The sequence below is a fragment of the Oncorhynchus clarkii genome, chromosome 29 (assembly GCF_045791955.1).
Source record: "Oncorhynchus clarkii lewisi isolate Uvic-CL-2024 chromosome 29, UVic_Ocla_1.0, whole genome shotgun sequence".
Taxonomy (NCBI): Eukaryota; Metazoa; Chordata; class Actinopteri; order Salmoniformes; family Salmonidae; genus Oncorhynchus; species Oncorhynchus clarkii.
Window position 1 is genome coordinate 5,718,615 of NC_092175.1, and position 14,532 is coordinate 5,733,146.

The following is a 14,532-nucleotide window of genomic DNA, read 5'->3' on the forward strand; positions in this document are numbered from 1 at the left end:
TGCGTGCTGATAGCCCCCGGGTGGACAGGAAGTGGCTCGGGCCTCTGTTGACTGTAACTCTTGTGGGAGCTAACGCCACGCTAATGCCACGCCACACCATGTCAGATTAACACAGAGGAAGAACCACACGCTGCCTATCAGCAGCACCAGACTGGCACAGCACACAATGAGCAGTGTGTGTTTGTGTGTGTTGGGTGTGTGTGTCACCTAAACTGTGACATGATTGTTCCAATTTCCTATCTGGAACACATTGTTGTGGTGAACTGTACAGTCGTGGCCGAAAGTTTTGAGAATGACACAAATATGAATTTTCACGAAGTCTGCTGCCTCAGTTGATGGCAATTTGCATATACTCCAGAATGTTATGAAGAGTGATCAGATGAATTGCAATTAATTGCAAAGTCCCTCTTTGCCATGCAAATGAACTGAATCCCCAAAAAACATTTCCACTGCATTTCAGCCCTGCCACAAAAGGACCAGCTGACATCATGTCAGTGATTCTCTCATTAACACAGGTGTGAGTGTTGATGAGGACAAGGCTGGAGATCACTCTGTCATGCTGATTGAGTTCGAATAAGAGAATGGAAGCTTCATAAAGAGGGTGGTGCTTGGAATCATTGTTCTTCCTCTGTCAACCATGGTTACCTGCAAGGAAACACATGCCATCATCATTGCTTTGCACAAAAAGGTCTTCACAGGAAAGGATATTGCTGCCAGTAAGATTGCACCTAAATCAACCATTTATCATTCATCAAGAACTTCAAGGAGAGCAGTTCAATTGTTGTGAAGAAGGCTTCAGGGCGCCCAAGAAAGTCCAGCAAGCGCCAGCACCGTCTCCTAAAGTTGATTCAGCCGCTGGAACGGAGCTTGCTCAGGAATGGCAGCAGGCAGGTGTGAGTGCATCTGCACGCACAGTGAAGCGAAGACTTTTGGAGGATGGCCTGGTGTCAAGAAGGGCAGCAAAGAAGCCACTTCTCTCCAGGAAAAACATTAAACTCCAAGCATTGATTGTGCAAGATTTGGCCTAAAAGTTCATTGACAGCATGCCATGGTGGATTGCAGAGGCCTTTAAGAAGAAGGGTCAACACTGCAAATATTGATTATTTGCATTAACTTCATGTTATTGTCAGTAAAAGCCTTTGACACTTATGAAATGCTTGTAATTATACTTCAGTATTACATAGTAACATCTGACAAAGATATCTAAAGACAATGAAGCAGTAAACTTTGTGGAAATTAATATTTGTGTCATTCTCAACTTTTGGCCACGACTGTATTATCAGAGTTGGTTAAGTGAATCTCTCTTAGGTTTAGAAGTAGGGAGTCTGTCTTTACCACTGTCACGTCTCCCCCCTGGTTTAGGCCTGCTGTTGCTGTAAAGCACTATGTGACCAATGTATTTGTATAAAGCAGTATTCGGTACAAATGCCATTGGATTGATAGAAGAGAATGAGTGTGCCCGTCTGCTATATCTCCATTCACATGTGACCTAACATTTTACAGTTAGGAGAAGATACTATGGCGGCATCCCAAATAGACATTGTATCATTCTTGTTTGTTTTATTTTGGGTATAATCTGTGGACAGGTCTTTTTTGTGTGGCAGACATTCTGTAGTCACTTACTCTGTGGAGAGAGGGGTTGGCATGGCACCCACCCTGTAGCTTAACCAGGCTGAAACACACACACAGACACGCAGCACACGCACATGTGCACACACATACACACGCCAAATGGGACTAGAGGAGCCCTGGACCCAGCCCAATTTCACTCCACTGCTTTAATTGGGATATTGAAGAGGTAGAAACGATAGATGCTGTGGAGATTTGTCAATGGAGTCTAAGCAACTGTATGCTTGAAGTCCATTTCACACTGCATTCATCATATTTGTAATTAACGTCCTTATACTAAGAGAGAGGAGTGCTGTTTGAAATAGCTCTCTTATTTGAATTTAAAGCGTTAAAATATGAAAACACAAAAATTACCACTTGTTCCTATGAGAATGAACTGTAAATGAAAGTGTTCTCACCAATCAGACAAGAAAATAGTGTACAAATAATGTAACACAATCAATCAACTGTGTAACAATTCAGCTCTAACAGAAGACTGAGAACATAGAAATATAATTACTAGAACGGACACTTTTATTACATTTCTATGGCTGAGAAAACATGGATTCATACCTTCACCTCCTACCTCTCTATGTCCATCTTGGTGTACTCAGGGACTCCTTAGATAGTATACAGTGAGCTCCAAAAGTGTCGGGACAGTGATTTTTTTTTGTTTTTTTTTGCTCTGTATACTCTAGCACGTTGTATTTGAAATTATACGATGACTATGAGGTTAAAGTGCATACTGTCCTGCTTTAATTTGAGGGCATTTTTATCCATATCGGTTGAACCGTTTAGAAATTAGAGCACTTTTTGTTAATAGTCCCACCATTTTAGGGGACAAAAGGTATTGGGACAAATTCACTTATGTGTATTAAAGTAATGAAAGTTTCAGACCCACAAATACCATACCCCCAAGACATGCTATCCTCTCAGCATTACAACAACAGGGGAGGTAAAAAACAATTTGGGGGGTATATTTGTGCGTCTAACTTTCTCACTCATCAGTATTCACGATTCATTCAGGATTATCGTAATCATTGTAACATCCACATGAATGTATTTTTTATTTTATTTAACTAGACAAGACAGTTAAGAACAAATTCTTATTTACAATGATGGCCTACCCCGACCAATCCCGAACGACGCTGGGCCAATTGTGCGCCACCCTATTGGACTCCCAGTCACGGCTGGATATGATAGTGTTTAGAAATTCTATTCTTATTTACAATAAAAGTGACAAAAAAATGACACAATACATTATTTAACATTCATTTCTATTGGGCAAAATAATCCAAAACACAACCAAAAAAACAGCAATGCATCCAATGATAGGAGACACGAATATGAAAATAGTTTGTTTTATTTCTCTACCCAAAATAGAGTACGTCTGGAACATGATGGGGACGAAGCCCAAAACAAGCAGGCATATATATATATATTTATATATTTATGGCTGTAACCCAAACAAAGAGCTAGGGGTGCACTTGTTATTACGGGTCTTGTCCCGTGTATTTTTTATAGAGGTTTACACGCAAGCCGATACAACAGAGCACTGGTGCTCACAAGACCAACAGGCATGGAATAATAATCAACAAGGACAATGGGGAAAAGAGGGCACATATATAAACATACTAATCAGGGAGAATGGAAACCAGGTGTGCGCAATGAGACAAGACAGTCCCGGTTTGGTGGTAATGATCCAGTTCAGTGATGCCTAGAAGGCCATTGACTGTATGTAGCACATTATTTTATGCATGAGTGCATCCACTATCCACCCAAGCAAGCACATACTGGAGTCCATCCAGAGATGCTGTTGCATAATTGTGTTTTGGAACTGCATATTATATAGTATAGGGATGAACTGAACTTTTGACATGTCTAAACATACCGTTTGGAATGCAGCTACAGTCTACTTGGCATGTACAGTAAAGTGCATTGCAGTGCATATTATATGAGTATCGAGGGTTTAACTTTTCTCTAGTGTCTAGTGCAGGGACCCCCAGTAGTGCAGGGATCCCCAGTAGTACAGGGATCCCCAGTAGTACAGGGATCCCCAGTAGTGCAGGGACCCCCAGTAGTGCAGGGATCCCCAGTAGTACAGGGGCCATGGGACGAACCCTTTGAAGAACCCTTTTTGGTTCCAGGTAGAACCCTTTTTGGTTCCAGGTAGAACCCTTTTTGGTTCCAGGTAGAACCCTTTTTGGTTCCAGGTAGAACCCTTTTGGGTTCCATGTAGTACATGTAGCATATTACTACATTAAAGGGTTCTACACCTGGAACAAAAAGGGCTCTCCTATGGGGACAGCTGAATAACCCCTTTGGAACCCTTTTTTCCAAAAGTGTTGATTTACTGGTCATTTCCAGTTTATGTCCAACAACATAACTCATTTAAAATAATAACAAAACAGAAAACTTGGGGAGACCAACTTCGCCCGCGGGTGATTTTATTTGTCCCCCCAAGTTTTCTGAGCAGATTTTTATTTTAATAAGCCGCCTATTGGGGAACCCTGTTCTAGTGTGTAACTGCAGCACAGTTTGGAACGCAGCCACAGTCTTCTTGGCCTGTACAGGAAAGTCCATTAGGCAAGGTTGTCTATTCTGTGCAAGAGGGAATATGACCTCTATGTCTGTAGTGCAGCCCCAGTTATTAGGCAGACAAGGCCTCCTAGGACCATACACCACTCACCACTGCTGAGAGAGAGAGAGCGTGTGTAAGCAGACCAAGCGTTACACTGTGCCTGAGGGGTCCCTCATTACAGGGAGAAGAGATAAAGACAAAGGAGGACGTTTAATTCACATAAATATACCCCGGAGTAACCAGAATCAATACCAACCAACAAGCAGGACCTGATGAATCACTCACACACACACACACACGCACAAAGCCACAAACACAATTGGGTGCATGCGCACACACAGACGTATGCACAGTCACACACGTGTGCATACAGACATGCACGCACGCACACAGGCTGATTCACCTGAAAGATAGAGAAAGAGACAAGGAGAGTGAGGAAGCCAGATGGATGGCGAGAGAGAGAGTGAGAGAGAGTAACTTTCCAGGTTTGAAAAACCAATACTGTTTGTGTAGGAGGAGGAGGGGGGCGGCACGGTCAAGGGTGTGGGTGTGGCATCATGCCATAGCCTGAGGGGCAGTGAGGACCAAGTAGTCAAAAGCATTTCCTCATTCTATTCTCCTCTATTTGTTTTTCATCTGTGGGTCTTTGTATAAAATGCTATTTGCTTAATTTGTTGTCAATTCAATTTGTGATGGTTTTATCAAAGACTGCCAGGTTTGGGTGAGATGAGTTTAATTATCTCTTGCTTTGGCTATATTGTACATTACACAATCAGACTTTGAACTGCTTTGAATGGAATTGCTACTGGCAGACAGAAAAGAGAGAGAAAGAGTGAGAAGGAGAGGGAGAGGGAGGGAGGCAGATGCTTTGGTGTCTCTCTTCATGTAAAAGCTCTGTAAATTGTGTATGTGCACGTGGACACACACTTATGCCCAGGATGACTAAGCATATGAGCAGCTTAGCATTTATCTCTCCCCAGCCTGAATGAAAGGCCTTCAGTTTGATCCAGACCTGGTCTGGACCATTTAGAAACGTTTCCCAAACCAAAGGTCAGAACATCACTTCACATTTATTACTGACTATTTCTTTCTTTCTTTTTTATATTGTTTATTTGACCAGCTTTATTGAAGGCAAAAAGTTACACACACACACATGCATGCACCCACCTCACCTCACATAGACCCACCTCAGTTGGAAGGGAATGAGATGTGACAGGGCAGTCAAAAGTCCGGCAGGCCTAGACACAAACAGACAGGTTTGGAGTAGAGCTGTCCTTTCTTCAGCATCCACCATGTGATTCTTACACATTGCCTGTCAGCCCCCCTACACCCCTCTCAACTTCCATAACCTCCTTATCCAATCTCTATAACCTTCTCATAACCCCTCCATATACTGTAGAGTTTTCAGTAAATCTACCACCATTAAACTCTCTGCCATAGTCTGTCAGCACACATAAGGCCCCGATTAACAACCTACACCATCCATACACACATCATCTCTCTCTCACACACACACACACACACACACACACACACACACACACACACACACACACACACACACACACACATGAACACTGTACCGTATGAGTGTATGCCTTTGTAGCCAATGTGGAATGGTTACCTAGTTAGCTGTGTATGGGGAGAGGTCTGCCCGGCTCTAGTTTGATCTTATGACTGGACAATAATCAAGATATGGTCAAGTGCTGCAAAGAAAGACCTAGTTAAGCTGCAGCTGGCCCAGAACAGAGAGGCACATCTTGCTCTTCATTGTAATCAGAAGGCCTATATTAATACTATGCATGGCAGTCTATTTTGACTAAGAGTTGAGGAAAGACTGACTGTGTCACTTCTTGTTTTTATAAGAAACATTAATAGGTTGGAAATTCCAAGTTCTTTGCATAGTCAACTTGGACACATCACTGACACACACACTTACCCCACCAGACATGCCACCAGGGGTCTTTTCACAGTCCCCATGTCCAGAACAAATTCAAGGAATCGTACAGTATCATACAGAGCCACGAGTGCATGGAACTCCCTTCCATCTTATGTAGCGCAAGTGCACAGCAAACCTTGTATAAAAAAAACAAATAAAGCAACACCTCACCTCACTGCACAACGCCTCTCCCCATGTGACCAACTCGTGTGTATGTGTATGTACTGACATGTATGTGTAACTGACAGACACTCACTACATGCTAATGTTTTAAATTTGATGTAAATTGTCTGTAATGTATTTTTTGTTATCTGTCGAACCCCAGTAAGACTAGCTGTCACCATTGGCGTCAGCTAATGGGGGATCCTAATAAATCAAACCACCGGCTCACCCCCCCTCTTGCCCTCTGACCTCTGCACAGCAACCGCACCTGCTTTAAACTTTGGGTAAACTCAACTCCATGTGAATGTTGACATCTGACATGTCACATGTACAGAATATGCTGTGTATACTGTGTGCTTGGACAAATGCACAACTCAATACATTTCTTTTTTAGAACAGTGTAGTCCTCTAGTCATCCATACAGGACAATTTGATCACTATAAGGTTGATCACTGTATCTGCGTATCCCTATGCACTGAACGACATGATTAAAAAATGTAGGAAAATGTAAAAATATGTGCAATCTAGTTGCAAATGCAGTATGTATTGTGTAGATTGACCATTGTGAGGAGAGACAGTGGTGTGTAGCTTAGGCGCTAGACTAAATGGGAAGTCTCTGCTCGTCTCTTGTCTGTCAATAGCACCTGTTGTCTTACTGTTGCTGATTCTCTCTCTCTCTCTACTGACCCGCGTAAGTGTGCATAAACAACCACTCTGAGATCAATTATCCGTCAGCAGTCACAATAGCATTGATTTATTCTCTGTCCCTCCTCCCTTCCTTTTTCTCTTTTCCCCTCCCTTTCATCTAGTGGTCTTCATGGGTCCACCCGCAGACCTGACCCGGTACCCGAGCAGTCCAATATTCAAACTTTTCCCTCGGGTCTGGGTCAGGTCCTGTTTCACATGTTTTTTTGGTCACTCGGTCTGGTTGTCATCGGGTCTGATTGTTCTCTGGTCAGTTCACGTCCTGCCCCCCCCCCCCCCCTTTTTTTTTTTAAATGATCGGATTAATTTGCGTCCGTGCCGGATTTACCTCAGATCCATTCGGGTCCTGGTCCTTCTTGGACCCGAGAAGAGCTCAACTTATTCTCTCGGTCTCATCCCCTCTCTCCATCCCTTCCTCTCTATCTCTCTCTCTCTCCCTCACTCAATCTCCCCCTCTCAACAACTCCCCCTCCCTCCTTCCCTCCCTCCCCCCTTCCATCTCTATCACCATCACTGCAGTCCTCTCTTCTCTCCTGCAGACCTAGGGGGAAATCAGCCCCTCTTAGTACACTGAGGGCTCAATTGTGTTTGTGAAATGTTTAAGCCGCGTCCCAAAATGGGAGCTATTTAAGTGGTCTACTCCGTTTGTGTGTGTGTGTCCACGCAGGCTCCCAATAATCCACTCTCACCCATGGGGTTACCCACTGTATAGACAGCTATTATTCTTTGATCATTCTGCTTATTATGCGCCTCTTTCTCTTGCCTGGTGCCCCCCATCTCTCTCTCTGTCCAGTTATTTTTTGTATATGTCACTCTCTCTTTTCATGCACCCCTCTCTCTCTTTCTCTCCTTTTCTTCTCTCGCTCTCTTTTTCGCCTCTTTTTCTCCACTTTCTCTCCTCTCTTTCTCTCTCTCCTCTCTCTTTCGCTCTTATCTACCCATCTCTTGCAGTGGTTGGATGTTTGCAAAAGTGTAGCAGGGAGGGCTCCCCTGCTTCCACCCCTCTTCCCTCCCTCCATCCTGCTCTGAATCGAACACACAGCAGGTCCACAGGGAATTAAGAGAGTGCAGGGTTTTCCTCCTCTGCCATTCTGCTGTCGCATGATTTAGAAGCCGGTGCATATGCATCACTCACACACACACAATTACCGATTCATACACTTACTACTCACTCACTCACTCACTCACTCACTCACTCACTCACTCACTCACTCACACTCAGAGGAGAGATGGTGCGGTGCTCTCCCTGCACGCTGCATTGGTTTTCCCTCCATTATCCTGCGATTGGACAGTTAATGTTGCAGGAGGAGAGAAGAGATGAGAGAGCACCACTAAGATCTTCACTCCCCATTCATCACTCACACACACACAACCAGACAGGATTCCACACTACTGACACACACAGATAACACACAGACATGTACACAATCAAACACTTACGTCAGAAGGTTACATACACCTTAGCCAAATACATTTGAACTCAGTTTTTCACAATTCCTGACATTTTAATCCTAGTAAAAATTATCTGTCTTAGGTCAGTTAGGACCACCACTTTATTTTAAGAATGTGAAATGCCAGAATAATAGTAGAGAGAATGTTTTATTTCTTTCATCACATTCCCAGTGGGTCGGAAGTTTACATACACTCAATTAGTATTTGGTAGCATTGCCTTTAAATTGTTTAACTTGGGCCAAAGGCTTCGGGTAGCCTTCCACAAGCTTCCCACAATAAATTGGGTGAATTTTGGCCAATTCCTCCTGACAGAGCTGGCGTAACTGAGTCAGGTTTGTAGGCCTCCTTGCTCGCACATGCTTTTTCAGTTTTGCCCACGCATTTTCTATGGGATTGAGGTCAGGGCTTTGTGATGGCCACTATTGGCCACACTTTGTTGTCCTTAAGCCATTTTGCCACAAATTTGGAAGTATGCTTGGGGTCATTGTTCATTTGGAAGACCCATTTGCGACCAAGCTTTAACTTCCTGACTGATGTCTTGAGATGTTGCTTCATATATCCACATAATTTCCGTGCATCACGATGCAATTTATTTTGTGAAGTGCACCAGCCTCTCCTGCAGCAAAGCACCCCCACAACATGATGCTGCCAACCCCGTTCTTCACAATTGGGATGGTGTTCTTCGGCTTGTCCCCATGTGCAGTTGCAAACCGCAGTCTGGCTTTTTTATGGCGGATTTAAGCGGCCTTTCAGGTTATGTTGATATAGGACTCATTTTTACTGTGGATATAGAAAATGTTGTACTGGTTTCCTCCAGCATTTTCACAAGGTCCTTTGCTGTTGTTCTGGGAGTGCTTTGCACTTTTCGCACCAAAGTATGTTAATCTCTAGGAGACAGAACTCGTCACCTTCCTTAGCGGTCTGACGACTGCGTGGTCCCATGGTGAGTTTGAAGGTAGGCCTTGAAATACATCCACAGGTACACCTCCAATTGACTCAAATGATGTCAATTAGCCTATCAGAAGCTTTTAAAGTAAGGGCATCATTTTCTGGAATTTTCCAAGCTGTTTAAAGGCACAGTCAACTTAGTGTATGTGAACTTCTGACCCACTTGAATTGTGATACAGTGAATGATAAGTGAAATAATCTGTCTGTAAACAATTGTTGGAAAAATAACTTGTATCATGCACAAAGTAGATGTCCTAACCGAATTACCAAAACTATAGTTTGTTGACAATACATTTGGAGTAGTTGAAAAACAAGTTTTAATGACTCCAACCTAGGTGTATGTACACTTCCGACTTGAACTGTATATACAAGCACGCACACACAAGTTGTGGTCAGAGAGAAAGATTCCCATGGAGAGAAAGTATTTGTCTAAATATACTGTCTGAGGGATCTCTACCAGGGACATCACTTTCCTGAGAGGAACACACACACATACAGCGGCAAGAAAATGTATGTGAACCCTTCGGAATTACCTGGATTTCTGCATAAATTTGCCATCACATTTGATCTGATCACAACAATAACACACAAACAATTATACATTTTTCACGTCTTTATTGAACATTGTGTAAACATTCACAGTGCAGCGTGGGAAAAGTATGTGAACCCTTGGACCATTCCTCTTTACAAAACTCACCAATATTCTTGGGATATCTGGAGTGAACCACTCTCTTGAGGTCATGCCACATTATCTCAATTGGGTTGAGGTCAGGACTCTGGCTGGGCCACTCCAGAAGGTGTATTTTCTTCTGTTGAAGCCATTCTGTTCTGTGTTTTGGGTCGTTGTCCTGTTGCATCACCTAACTTCTGTTGACCTTCAATTGGCAGACAGCCTTACATTCTCCTGTAAAATGTCAGTTCTATTTTTGTTTCATCAGACCAGAGGACATTTCTCCAAAAAGTGCAGTTGCAAACCGTAGTCTGGCTTTTTTATGGCGGTTTTGGAGCAGTGGCATCTTCCTTACTGTGCGGCCTTTCAGGTTATGTTGATATAGGAATACAGTATATTTTTTTCCATCGATGATAGCAAGCTGTCCAGGTCCTAAAGCAGCCCCAAACCATGATGCTCCCTCCACCATACTTTACAGTTGGGATAAGTTTGATGTTGGTATCCTGTGCCTTTTTTGTTAGACATGCAGCAATGTTTTTTTGGACAGCAGTGTCTTATTCCGAGGTGTCCTCCCATGAACACCATTCATGTTTAGTGTTTTACGTATCGTAGACTCGTCAACAGAGATGTTAGCATGTTCCAGAGATTTCTGTAAGTCTTTAGCTGACACCCTAGTATTATTTTTAACCTCATTGAGCATTCTACACTATGTGTTCTTGCTTATTATTACTGCGCAACTATATCATCATTTTTTGTCTTTGTTTTTGTATTTATTAATGATCAAGGCAGCAGCTACTCTTCCTGAGGTCCAGCAACATTAAGGCAATTATATACAATAAAAAATATGACATGACATTACATTTCATAACCCTTTTCACAACATATTAAGTGTGTGTCCTCAGGCCACTACTATACTACCACATATCTACAATACAAAATCCATGTGTACGTGTGTGTAAGGAGTTAGCTTGTGTGTGTGTATGTGTGTGTGTTTCTTCAAAGTCCCCACTGTACTGTACATAAGGTAAATAAAACAGATACAAAAATACACATCTGATTCTACTGCTTGCATCACCAGGGCCTGTAGGACCTGCCTTGTTGATAGTGTTGTTAAGAAGGCAGAGCAGCGCTTTATTATGGACAGACTTCTCCTCATCTTGGCTACTGTTGCATCAACATGTTTTGACCATGACAGTTATCTAAACTTGCTCAATTCCCACATTATTCATTACAAGATTTAGTTGAGGTTTAGGGTATAGTGAATGATTTGTCTCAAATAAAATGCTTTACGTTTTTTAAATATTTAGGACTAAATTATTTCTTGCCACCCATTCTGAAACTGACTGCAGCTCTTGATTAAGTGTTGCAGTGATTTCACTCGCTGTAGTAGCTGACGTGTATAGTGTTGTGTCAACCGCATAGACACACTGGCAAAGTAAAGATTTAAAAAAAATAAGGGGCCTAGACAGCTGCCCTGGGGAATGCCTGATTCTAACTGGATTATGTTGGTGAGGCTCCCATTAAAGAACACCCTCTTGTGTTCTGTTAGACAGGTGACTCTTTTTCCACAATATAGCATGGGGTGTAAAGCCACAACACTTTCGTTTTTCCAGCAGCAGACTATGATCAATATTGTCAAAAGACAAATTGAAGTCTAACAAAACAGTTCCCAGTCTTTTTATCATCAAATTCTTTCAGTCAATCATCAGTCATGTGTGTAAGTGCCGTGCATGTTGAATGTACAGATCACTACAGATCACTCAGTCTATGATGTTGGAGTTTTTAGATAAACTGAAAGCTAACATTGCAACGAGATTTGAGGTTGGTGCAGTTTGTTATAGGGACCCGTTCTGTACTGATGCGGTGGGAGAGAAACTTCTTGTGATATTTAATTTGTTTTATTTTTATAAATTTGTTAAAAAATCAATAACCTGTTTTTGCTTTCTCATTAAGTACAAATGTGTTCCATTATTTGATGCACTGAATCAGGCGAATGTTAAAACACTTAACATTTTCTTTTGATCACATTTAATACATTTAAAAAAGTGCTTTATGACTATAATTGTGTTTGTGCATTGTTTTTTATACCGGTCTTAGGCAGAGTAGTCCCATGTAGAAAATGCCTGGCCCCCCTGTAAATAACCTTTTTCAAATCTGGCCCTGTAAGAATATACTGTAGTTAAATAGCCCTGACATATGGTGTGTAAGAGTGGATACAATTTCCTAGTCTCTTGGAGGTGCAGTGCAGCGTGGAATTATAGACATTGAAAGCTGCTTGGACCGCATGATCCCCAATCCCCCATGCACACACTCTCACACTCACATGTTCCTGGACTTCCTGTCTTCTTTTTGGCTCCATCTAACCATTACAGACCATCTGCTGCAGAACACACACATAATGCCTGCAGAGAGAGTCCGGTGCGCCAGAACTGTGCTGCGTTTTGCGACACTTTGGCAGAAAACAACCCTTTATTGGTCAGAGAATGACAGAAGAGAGAGGAGAGGAAAGAGGGAGACTGGGGGAGAGAGTGGGGGAGAGAGATGGAGAAGACGTTGAAAGATGCAAGTGTGAATAGAGCAACAGAGGAAGGGGTGAAGAGAGATGGAGAAAGTGAGCATAGAGTGACAGTTCAGAGGAAACAGAGCAACAGAGGAGAGGGGGATCATGGAGGATACGGAGGAGGAAAAGAGCAACCAAGAAGAGGGGGAAGAGGAGAGGTTCTGTGTTGGGTTGCCAGGCAACCAGGCATTGTGCGGTCTGAGGGGCAAGGGGGATGAATGTAGAAGATGGGGGAGGAGAGGAGAGAGGGATGTCATGTTTCCACTGTGAGAAGAGATGTCAGGGTGATCGAGGGACAGTGATACTGGCATCATTGCTACTTCCTCTTTATCTGTCGATGGAGAGTAGTGAACACACACAAATATAGAGAGACACATTTACACACACGCATACAGGCGCGCAAACTCATAGACATATTCAAAGATACACATACACGCTTCATTATTTTATTACCAAGAACACTAGACATCAACACCAAGGAGGAAGAGGAGGAATTACTATGGCTAATTTTCATTCTCATTGAGAGCAAGTCTAAGAAGTGGTAGATTTGTTCTATGTGCTCTATTTTTATGCTTCCCATTCTTAAATTTAGTTTTAGCGTGGCTTTTTTACTTTCAGTTTTGTACACCAGCTTCAAACAGCTGAAATTACGATTTTTGGTTATGGAAAAGATATTACATAGCAGTTTAGATGGTACAATGATTCTCTATACCAGGGTTTTCCAAACTCGGTTTTGGGGGGCCCCCCTGGGTGCACGTTTTAGTTCTGCCCTAGCACTACACAGTTGATTCAAATAACCAACTAGTCATCAACCTTTGGGGGGAGTGTCCATCTTTAAATGGCACATTGTCCACAAAGTGCAATCGGATTAAATTTCATCCATCGAGCATGCTTTTTAGTCCAGGACTAGGCTTAATCTGTGTCCCGGGAACTGGCCATGGAAAAGCATGCGTATTACTCATTAACTCATGATTAGTCTTTTTTTTGTCTGATAGTGTTTATTAATGTTGCCCCCTTAAAGAGGAAATCCAGAAATTGAAAAACAACAAGCGGTCACAACACAACTTGTTCGGTAATCTACTGAGGGATAGGGCTAGAGAGATATACTGTAGGCACTGCCCTATAAACCTGGATTTGTGTCAGAGCCCTTGCAGTAATCTCAAAGGTCAGTTAGCCTCTGTTCGCCTATGCTTTGCAGTTTCTCTTTAGCTAGCCGCTAGCTGCTATTGTTGGCAAATGTAAATCATATCTGTCATATGTTCCTCTTTACTGTTCTGCGTAATTTTATGGTCTCATGTTAATGTGTCTGACCTATTACTCCCTTCCTCTCTTTGTTTCTCTCTCCCTCTTTCTCTGTCCCTGTGGTATATGGAATGGGACATTGTGTGAGCTTTAAGTATTGCTTGCAGTGTTTTATTTGATAACTTTAGTTTGAATTCACTATACAGTACATTAGATGAATTGTGCCAATTAAGTTTAAAAAATATATATTTTTCTCTCTCTCTTGCTCTCTCTGCTCTTGCTCTCTCTCTCCATCTTTCTGTCTCTCGCTCAATTCAATTCAATTCAATTTGCTTTATTGGCATGACTTAACAATGTACATATTGCAAAGCTTGCTTTGGATATTTACAATATGAAAATAATAAGAATCAAAATTGTCAATGGGACAACAGTAACAACAATAACCAAGGGTCAAAATAACCATATATTGAACAATAACAATAAGCATACAGTAGAGGACATATCCAGGTTGAATGGTCTGTCAGACACTGTCCCTCATCTTATGGCAGGCAGCAATGTAGTGCGCTGCCAACCCACAGCTCTCTGCATCCTCCCCCAACAGGAAGGGTAGCCTACTCACACCAGAGAGGTCTTTGAAACCTTGAAAAAAGGTTTCAAATTTGTGG

The 14,532-nt window shown here is 42.4% G+C and overlaps 1 protein-coding gene across 3 annotated transcripts in view; it reads left to right on the forward strand.

Annotated features, from left to right (window-relative positions):
• Window positions 1-14,532, forward strand: part of LOC139388521 (GTPase-activating Rap/Ran-GAP domain-like protein 3) — a 174,349-nt gene that overhangs the window by 82,941 nt on the left and 76,876 nt on the right. The window lies entirely within an intron of this gene.